This window comes from Balaenoptera ricei, chromosome 13 (genome assembly GCF_028023285.1).
Source record: "Balaenoptera ricei isolate mBalRic1 chromosome 13, mBalRic1.hap2, whole genome shotgun sequence".
Classification (NCBI taxonomy): Eukaryota; Metazoa; Chordata; class Mammalia; order Artiodactyla; family Balaenopteridae; genus Balaenoptera; species Balaenoptera ricei.
The window spans coordinates 32118227-32129273 of NC_082651.1; the positions used below are offsets into that span (position 1 = coordinate 32118227).

The 11047-nt window shown below is 37.9% G+C and overlaps 1 pseudogene; it reads left to right on the forward strand.

The window, feature by feature from the left end:
* Window positions 1-8984: 8984 nt before the first annotated feature.
* LOC132376989 (mitochondrial import inner membrane translocase subunit Tim8 A-like) lies at window positions 8985-9461 on the forward strand (annotated as a pseudogene).
* Window positions 9462-11047: the final 1586 nt, after the last annotated feature.

Sequence of the window (11047 nt, forward strand, 5' to 3'; positions counted from 1 at the left end):
AAACTACCTAGAGACAAATGAAAACGAAAGCACGATGATCCAAGACTTATGGGACGCAGACAAAGCAGTTCTAAGAGGGAAGTTTATAGTAATACAGGCTTACCTCAGGAAACAAGAAAAATCTCAAATTAACAACCTAAACTTACATCTAAAGCAAGTAGAGAAAGAAGAATAAATAAAAACCAAAGTTAGTAGAAGGAAAGAAATCATAAATATCAGAGCAGAAATAAATGAAATAGAGACTAAAAAAAACAATAGGAAAGATCAATGAAACTAAAAGCTGGCTCTTTGAAAATATAAACAAAATTGATAAACCTTTAGGAAGACTCATCAAGAAAAAAAGGGAGAGGGCCCCAATCAATAAAATCAGAAATGAAAAAGGAGAAGTTACAACCGACACCACAGAAATACAAAGGATCATAAGAGACTACTATGAGCAACTACATGCCAATATAACGGACAACCTAGAAGGAACTGATGAATTCTTAGAAAGGTACAACCTCCCAAGACTGAATCAGGAAGACACAGAAAATATGAACAGACCAATTACCAGAACTGAAATTGAATCAGCAATTTAAAAATTCCCAACAAAGAAAAGTCCAGGACCAAATGGCTTCACAGGTGAATTCTACCAAACATTGAGAAGAGTTAACACCCATCCTTCTGAAACCCTTCCAAAAGTTTGCAGAGGAAAGAAAACTTCTGAACTCATTCTAGGAGGCCACCATCACCCTGATACCAAAACCAGATAAAGATATTACACAAAAGAAAACTACAGACCAATACCACTGATGAACATAGATGCAAAAATCCTCTACAAAATACTAGCAAACCGAATCCACTAATAAATTAAAAGGCTCATACACCATGATCACGTGGGATTCATCCCAGGGATGCAAGGATTTTTCAATATCTGCAAATCAATCAGTGTGATACACCGCATTAACAAACTGAAGAATAAAAACCATATGATCGGGCTTCCCTGGTGGCACCGTGGTTAAGAATCCACCTGCCACTGCAGGGGACACGGATTCGAGCCCTGGTCCCGGAAGATCCCACATGCCGTGAAGCAACTAAGCCCGTGTGCCACAACTGCTGAGCCTGTGCTCTAGAGCCTGTGAGCCACAACTACTGAGCCCGCGTGCTACAACTACTGAAGCCTGTGCGCCTAGAGCCTGTGCTCCGCAACAAAGAGAAGCCACCGCAATGAGAAGCCCGCACACCGCAACAAAGAGTAGCCCCCGCTCGTTGCAACTAGAGAAAGCCCGCACACAGTAATGAAGACCCAACACAGCCAAAAATAAATAAATAAAATAAATTTATTAAAAAAAAACATATGATCATCTCAATAGATGCAGAAAAAGCTTTTGACAAATTTCAACACACATTTATGATAAAAACTCTCTAGAAAGTGGGCACAGAGAGAACATACCTCAACACAATAAAGGCCATATATGACAAACCCACAGCTAACATTATACTCAATGGTGAAAAGCTGAAAGCATTTCCCCTAAGATCAGGAACAAGACAAGGATGTCCACTCTCGCCACTTTTTTTCAACATAGTTTTGAAGGTCCTAGTCGCGGCAAGCAGAGAAGAAAAAGAAATAAAACGAATCCAAATTGGAAAAGAAGTAAAACTGTCAGTTTTTACAGATGACATGATACTATAAAATCCTAAAGCTGCTACCAGAAAACTACTAGAGCTCATCAGTGAATTCGCTAAAGTTTCAGGATATGAAATTAATACACAGAAATCTGCTGCATTTCTACATACTAACAACGAAAGCTAAGAAAGACCAATTAAGCAAACAATCCCATTCACCATTTAGAACTAATAAACGAGTCAGCATCGTTGCAGGATAAAAGTTAAATATTAAAAAAATCAATTGTATTATGATATACTTGCAATTAACAAACTGAAAATGAAATTAAGAAAACCATTCTGGGGGAATTCTCTGGCAGTCCAGTGGTTAGGACTCTGCAATTCCACTGCAAGAGGGCATAAGTTAGATCCCTGGTTGGGGAACTAAGATCCCTCAAGTCAAGCAGCACAGCCAAAAACAAAAAGAAAAGCAAAAGGAAACCATTCTGTTCACAACAGCCTCAAAAAAATTAAAATATTAATGTAAATTTAACATAAGAAGAGAAAAACTTCTACTCTGAAAGTTACAAAAAATGACTGCAAGAAATTAAAGAATATCTAAATAAATATCTAAATCAATAAATATCTATCTAAATCAAACATCCCAAGTCCACGGACTTACTGTTAAGAAAGCAATTCTCACCAAAGTGATCACAGATTCAACACAATCCCTATCAGAATCCTAGCTGATTTCTTAGTAGAAATTTTGCAAGCATATGGAATTGTCAAGGACCCAGAAGAGCCAAGACAATCATGAAAAATAAGGTCATGTTGGAGGACTCATACTTCCCAATTTTAACTCACAGAATGGGAGAATATATCAAAATCAAAATTTTGATAAGAATGTGTATCTAGAATACATAGAACTCTTAAAACTCAATAAAAAAGAGAAATAGCCCAAATAAAAACCAGGCCAGGATCTGAATACACATTTCTCCAAGGATAACACACAACTGGCCAATAAGCACACAGAAAGATGTTCAACATCATAATCAGGAGGCAAATGCAAATCAAAAGCAAAATGAGATACAACTTCACATCCACTAGAATAGATCCAATGAAAAAGTCAGATAATAAGTGTTGGTGAGTTAGTAGAGAAATTGAAATCCTCATACATTGCTACTGGGAATGTAAAATGGTGCAGCCACTTTGGCAAACAGTCTGACAACTCCTCAGATGATGAAATATAAAGTTATCACATGATCTAGGAATTCCATTCCTGGGTACGTACCCAAGACAAATGAAAACATATTGTCCATATAAAAACCTGTACATGAATAGAAAAGCATTTATATTTTATAAATATAAAATCATTATTTTATAAAAGCATTATTCATAGTAGCCAAAAGGTGGAAACAACCAAATGTCCATCAACAAACAGATAAACAAACTGTGATACATACATACGATGAAATATTATTGAGCCATTAGAAGGAATAAAATAATGATACAAGCCCTAACTTGGATGAACCCAAAAACATCATGCTGAGTTACAAGAAGCCAGTCACAAAAGTCCACACATTAAATGATTCCATTTGTATTAAGGTCTAGAATAGGAAAATTTATAATAGAGACAAAGTAGATCAGTGGTTGACTTAGGGCTTGGGGGGAGGTGGGTGATGAGGAAATAGAGGGGTGATAGCTAAGGGGTATAGGGTTTCTTTCTGAGGTGATAAAAATGTTCTAAAGTCAACTGTGTGGATGGTTGCACATATCTGTGAATAGGGTAAAAATCATTAAATGGTACACTTTAAGTGGGAGAATTATATATGTGCATTACATATTAAAAAAGCTGTTTGAAAAAAAAATGTTCTATGAGCATTTGAAAGGTTGTGTTTTAAAAGCATACAAACATTTATACACATCAACCTCAATATTTCCAGATGTTTCTCTAACTCTGCTTTTTTTTTTTTTTAATTTCATTTCTATGGTCTGTCATGGGCTAAGTATGTGTGTTCAAGCTCTCTAGTGTTCTGTATTATCCATTTCTCCTTGAGGGTCCTCTAGGGCAGCGGTCCCCAACCTTTTTGCCACCAGGGACCGGTGTCATGGAAGACAATTTTTCCACAGACGGGGTTGGGGGGTGGGGGGATGGTTCAGGCGGTAACGTGAGGAATGGGGAGCGATAGGGAGCTGCAGATGAAGTTTCTCTCGCTCGCCCGCCCGCCGCTCACCTCCTCTGTGCGGCCTGGGCTAGAGTATGCTTCTGCAGGTTATATTTCCATCTTTCTTTTCCAAGCTATGTCTCCTAGACTACCCACTGCAGAATTGCAATGTTGTTTTTTCATCTTACACATTCTTTTTTGTGTGTGATAAACACAGAAGATTAAATTTACCATCTTAACCAATTTTTAAGCATACAGTTCAGCAGTGTTAAGTATGTTCACACTGTTGCACAACAGATCTCTAGAACATCTTCATCTTGCAACACTGAAACTCTATACCCAATAAACATGAATTCCCCCTCCTTTCTCTCCCCAGCCGTTGGCAGCCACTTTTCTACTTTGTTTCTATGATTTTCACTATTTCAGATACTTCACGTAGGCGGAATATACAGTGTTTATCTTTTTGTGACTGGCTTATTTCACTCAGCACAAGGTCCTTGAGATTCACCTATGTTATAGCATGTGACAGGATTTTCTTCTTTTAAGGCTGCATAACATTCTATTGTATAGATATCACATTATATTTATCCATTCATCTGCTGATGGACGTATCTTGATTATCGTGAGTAATGCTGCAATGAACATGGGTGTGCAGATATCTGTGAGATCCTGCTTTGAATTCCTTTGGATATACACCCAGAAGTGGGATTGCTGTATCATATCGTCATTCTATTTTTAAATTTTTAGGAACCTCCACACTGTTTTCCATAATGGCTGTGCCATTTTATATTTCCACCAGCAGTGCACAAGGGATCCAATTTCTCTGCATCCTTGACAACGATTGTTATTTTCTGTTCTTTTGATACTACCCATCCTAATAGGTGTGCAGTAGTATCTCATTGTGGTTTTGATTTGCATTTCTTTGATGATTAGTGATATTAAGCATCTTTTCATATACTTGTTGGCCATTCATATATACTCCCTGGAGAAGTGTCTATTCGAGTCCTTTACCCATTTTTAAATTGGGTTTCTTTGTTGTTGACTTTTAGAAGTTCCATATATAATCTGGATATTGGTCACTTATCATGATTTGCAAATATTTTCTCCTATTCCACAGGTTGTCTTTTAACTCTGTTGATTGTGTCCTTTGAAGCAGAGTTTTAAATTCTGATATAGTATAATTTATTTATTTTTGCTTTTGTTGCCTATACTGTTGGTGTCATATCCACGAAATCATTGCCAAATCCAATGTCATGAAGCTTTCCCCCCATGTTTTCTTCTAAGAGTTTTATAATTTTAGCTCTTCTGTTTGGATCTTTGATCCATTTTGGGTTAATTTTGTATATGGTAAAAGGTAATGGTCCAAATTAATTCTTCTGCATGTGGATATCCAGTTTTCCTTTGACAGCTAGGTAGTAATGGCTTGTGTCCTATACACTTTTCTTTTATGTTATTAGAAAAAGGGGGCCATGGGTGAACATAAATAGATTTGATCTTGGGTCTTTTTTATTGTAATTTTTTAAAAGTTTGTATTGAGATTCTTTCTGTCTTTGTCACAGTCATCTGGAATGCCTTAAGCTTTCCCTCCCCTGTTTCAGTGTTGAGACATGATACTTCACTTCTAATACTATCAGCCTTGGGTATTTAATTGTAATTTTGTTTCTAAATTGCCAGTGTCTTTTCCCAGAAGTAACAATTATCTTACAAATAAATACATACATCCACACAGACAAAGAAGCACTGAAGTGATATGCATAAGAAAGCAAAAAATAAAAAGATGGAACTCTGTTTAAATTGTGAGACTATAGTCTCATCAGAATTAAGTGGAAACACGTAGACACAGGCGTTTGCGTGTGCATGCTCTCTCTCTCTCACACCCCCTACCCCACTCCCCATTACCTGCAATATCTATTTGCAAGGATTTCTTCTCTTCGGGCCAGGCTTCCTTAGGAACGGTCCTCTTACTGTGGATCTCCCCTTTCTGTTTAATGGCTTTAGTGTCTGCTAGATTATCAATCTTCGTGTCTTGTAGTTGAGCTGACTGCTCTGAAGCAGCAGCAGCCCTGGAACCTAAGAGAGGGAAATCACGATTCAGACAGGAAGCTGACAAAAATTATTTTAAAATACCTCTCAAGCATCTACTAGTGTGAGAAGAGAGTTACACTGGATAAACAGTGAGATGGATGCAGGACAGGAATAAAGACGCAGACGTAGAGAACAGACGTGAGGACACGGGGAGGGGGAAGGGGAAGCTGGGACGAAGTGAGAGAGTGGCACGGACTCATATACTACCAAATGTAAAATAGATAGTTAGTGGGAAGCAGCCGCATAGCACAGGGAGATCAGCTCAGTGTGGTGTGACCAGCTAGAGGGGTGGGATCGGGAGGGTGGGAGGGAGATGCAAGAGGGAGGAGATATGGGGATATATGTATATGTATAGCTGATTCACTTTGTTATAAAGCAGAAACTAACACACCATTGTCAAGCAATTATACTCCAATAAAGATGTTTAAAACAAAACCAAAAAAACTGAGATGGAAAGAGAAAAGCATTTTGGGCAAAGGTGAATACATATGAAAAAAATGGAATCAGGAAAGCAATTGAACATCTAAGAAACAGTGCAAGTATATAATTTATTAGATTATAGAATTTGTAAGGAAAAGAGAAAAATTAGCATTTGAAAGGTTCTTTGGGAGCCCATTCTACTGTTCTGAAAGACTAGGCTTAAAAAGTTTAGTTTTCATTCTTTTTCTTTAATAAATGTATTTATTTGTTTATTTATTTGGTTGCATTGGGTGCTCATTGCTGCGCGCGGGCTTTCTGTAGTTGCGGCGAGCGGGGCTACTCTTCATTGTGGTGCGCGGGCTTCTCATTGCGGTGGCTTCTCTTGTTGCGGAGCATGGGCTCTAGGCTCGCGGGCTTCAGTAGTCGTGGCATGCGGGCTCAGTAGTTGTGGTGCATGGACTTAGCTGCTCCACGGCATGTGGGGTCTTCCTGGACCAGGGCTTGAACCCGTGTCCCCTGCGACGGCAGGCAGATTCTTAACCACTGCGCCACCACGGAAGCCCCTCTTGTTTCCTGTTCTTGTTCTATGTTATTTTGCTTATTTTATATACTCAACAATAATTTGGAAGACAGATATCTAGTTTTAAAATTCTTTTCGAGTTTCATTTTTTGGTAGCTTTTTTCCATTGTGGTAAAATATACATAAAATTTACCATTTCAAACATTTTTAAGTATACAAGTTAAGGCATTAAGTATATTCACATTGTTGGGCAACCATCACACCATCCATCTCCAGAATTAACTCATTTTCCCAAATGGAAACTCTGTACCTATTAAACAATAACTCCCTTTTCCTCCTCCTCCAACCCTTTTGTGATTGGCTTGTATTACTTAGCACAATGCCTTCAAAGTCCATCCACAGTGTAGCATGTGTCAGAAATTCACTCCTTTTTAAGGCTGAATAATATTCTATTGTATGTATGTATCACATTGTATTGATCCATTCATCAGGTGGTAGACATCTGGATTGTTCTCACCCTTTGGCTATTGTTAATAATGCTGCTATGAACCTGGGTGTTCAAAATCTGTTCAAATCCCTGCTTTCGATTCTTTTGGGTATATACTTAGAAGAAGAATTGCTAGATCATATAGTAATTCTATGTTTCATTTTTTGAGGAACCACTACACTGTTTTCCACGGTGGCTATACCATTTTACATTCCCATCAGCAATACACAAGAGTTCCAATTTCACCATATCCCTGCCAACCCTTGCTCTTTTTTATTTCATAAAAGCCATCCTAATGGGTATGAAGTGGTATCTCTTTGTAGTTTTTATTTACATTTCCTTCATGACTAATGAAGTAAAACATCTTTTCACGTTCTTTTTGGCCATCTGTATCTTTCCTGGAGAAATGTCTCTTCAGATTCTGTACTCATTTAAAAATTAGATTGCTTTTTGCTGTTGTTGAACTGTAAGAGTTCTTCATATATTATGGATAGTCATCTCTCATCAGATATATGAATTGCAAATGTTTTTCCCAATTCTGTGTGCAACCTTTTTACTATGTTGATGGTGTTTTGTTTTGTTTTTTTTTTTTTTTGGTGCACACAAGTTTTAAATTTTAATCAAGTCAAATTTATTTTTTATGAAAACTTCTTTAACCTATCTGATCACCAAGTCATGAATAAAATGACAGCTCTTTAGTCAAAAAGACAAAAAAATACAATTGTTTTTTCTTTTCATGCCTTTCATTCCAAAATTAACTTTTGGCATTTTTTTTTCCACCTTGTAACTAAATTTGCTATTTAGATGAGTGTTGTGTCAAACTGACTTCAAAGTTCACCACTGATCACTTTCAGCATTGCTTCATTTCTCTGTAATGAATTCTTCATTTTGATTCATCTCTTCAGCTGGGTGAGTCTTCAAGTGAATTTTTCAAGAAGGTACAGAGGTTGAATATACTTTCTAGCTGCTGTGTACTTGTGAAAATGTCTTTTCATTGTCATAGTGCTTAATGAAAATGCACTGGGTCCATAAATCCTTGAATTATATAATTTCCCCAATAAATACAGATTTGGTTCCATTATTTTTACATTTAGTATTTTAAATAAGCCTGATATCAGACTAAATTTTCTTCTCTTAACTTTTTTTTTTAAATTGTTTATTTATGGGATTTTCTTCTATTTATTTTGACTCAAAAATCTTTTTCTGATATGTGTCTCAGTCTCTGATTTTTCCCTGGATTTTTATGGCAACTTTCAATCTGCATACAGTGTTCCCCTTTTCAGGAGGAGGATGTTTTATTCAATTAAGTGTTTGAATATTACTTTCTTCCTCAGCTGCAGATATAATTCTTGGTTTGGTTTACTTAGCTATGTTTCTTATGTCTCTCATCATCTTTCACAGCATTTTCATTTTCTTCTCCTTTTTCCTCTGTAATTTTGCAGACTCTCAGATTTGTCCTCATCACTAATTTAACTTCCTTCATGTTAATTCCACCCTTTCTTGCCTGCAAAATGTATTTTAAATCTGTTACCAAATCTTTACAGTTTTAGGCAGTCTTTTCCTTCATATGTTCATTCCTGCCCACCCCCCCCCCCCACACACACACTTTTTTTCTAAATTGAGACAAAACATGAAATTCACCATTTAAGGGTTCTGCCGCGGAGACACGTGAAGGTCGGTGACTTGGTGCGGAGTTTGTCTCGGCACGCGTGGCCGCGCTGGGATGGCGTCCTCCTCGTCTTCCTCCGCAGCGGGTTTGGGCTCGGTCGACCCGCAGCTGCAGCATTGCACGGAGGTAGAGACTCAGAAGCAGCGCTTCCAGCAGCTGGTGCACCAGATGATGGAACTTTGTTGGGAAATGTGCATGGACAAGCCTGGGCCAAAGTTGGACAGTCGGGCTGAGGCTTGTTTTGTGAACTGCGTTGAGCGCTTCATTGATACAAGCCAATTCATCTAGAATCGACTGGAACAGACCCAGAAATCCAAGCCATTCTTCTCAGAAAGCCTTTCTGACTGACCTGAGTATTACCTCTCTGGAAAAGGAAGGTAGTTCAAGAAATGAAGAGCAGTTGATGGGATGGTTGAAGAAAAGGCTGTGGGGGGATCGGCTCCCACCTTTGTCACTCTTGGGACATCCTGTCATCTGAGAATGAATAAAGACCGATTTTTGTGTGTGGGGGTGGTTTGAGGGTCAAATGTGTTTGGGGTTGTGTTTTTTAATGCTAATCTTGGGAAAACAATTGACAGATGAATGGAAAACTCTACTAGGTGTATGTTACTGTATGTGGGACGATGCTTTCCTCATAGTCCCATTAACTGCTTCCTATAATTTTAATAGTGGAACTGCTCTATAATTTGATATGTGGGACCACATAGGTAATAATCTGTTATTTGTGTGGATTCCTTTCAGATTTCTGGAGAGATCGATATACATCTTTGTGTCTCTCAGAAAGGGCAGCAGTGGGGGAAAGAGTAATTTGGTACTTGACTGTAGGCCTCCTTATCTAGTGTTTGATTATCAGTGCTGGAAAAAAAATGTATGGAGTATTCATACAGTACATTTCACTTTTCTAGATTATCTCCCTCCCTTATACTGTGATTCACTTAAATTTCTATATATAAAGTACAGTCTTGAGCTAGTACAGGTAGCCTGAGAGTCTAGAGGACTTTAGTTAAAGGAATCTAGCCAGCGAACATAATTCTCATACTAAACTGCCACAAGGAAGACGTTAACTTACCCTGTATGTCAGGGTCCAAAAAAATTTAAAGATGTGCCTAAATGAAAAAATAAGTTATAAAGATTTAGGCCAGTCAAAAACTAACAGCAGTTTCAGGTAGAGGTGCATGCCTAACGTAAACCAGCATAGTTTCCATTTACTGCGTTCTTTTCATCACTGAAATAAAAACTTCTACAAGATTCAAAAAAAAAAATTCACCGATTAAAGTAAGTGTACAATTCACTAGTTCTTAGTATTTTCACAACCAATATTGCTATCTAATTCCAGAACATTTTTGTCACGCCCCCACAAAGAAATCTTGTATATGTTAGCTGTTACTCCCTATTTTCCCCTCCCCAACATCCCCTGGCATCCACTAATCTACTTTCTGTCTATATGGATTTGCTCATTCTGGACATTTCATATACATGGAATTATACAATATATGACCGTTTGCTATTGGCTTGAAATATTTCTCCGTTTAATAGTGTCAGTTTTTCGGACTTCCCTGGTGGTACAGTGGTTAAGAATCCGCCTGCCAATGCAGGGGACACGGGCTCGAGCCCTGGTCTGGGAAGATCTCACATGCCGCGGAGCAACTAAGCCCGCGCGCCAAAACTACTGAGCCTGCGCTCTAGAGCCCAAGAGCCACAACTACTGAAGCCCATGCACTTAGAGCCCGTGCTCCTCAACAAGAGAAGCCAGCACAATGAGAAGCCCGCACACCACAACAAAGAGTAGCCCCTGCTCGCCACAGCTAGAGAAAACTCGCGCGCGGCAACGAAGACCCAGCGCAGCCAAAAATAAAAATACAAATAAATAAATAAATAAATTTATTTATTTATTTAAAAAAATAGTGTCAGGTTTTTTCATTTTAATTCTGTTAGTTTTTCTTTATGTATTTGGGACTTGCTTATACTGCATTTGTCTTTTAAGTCATATAGGAGAAAAACTGACTTACAAACAAAAATACATTTATACTGTCTTTTGTATTTACTTATGTAGTTACCTTTAGTACTTTTTTCATGTGGATTTAAGTTACTGTCTGGTGTTCACCATTCCATCTTGA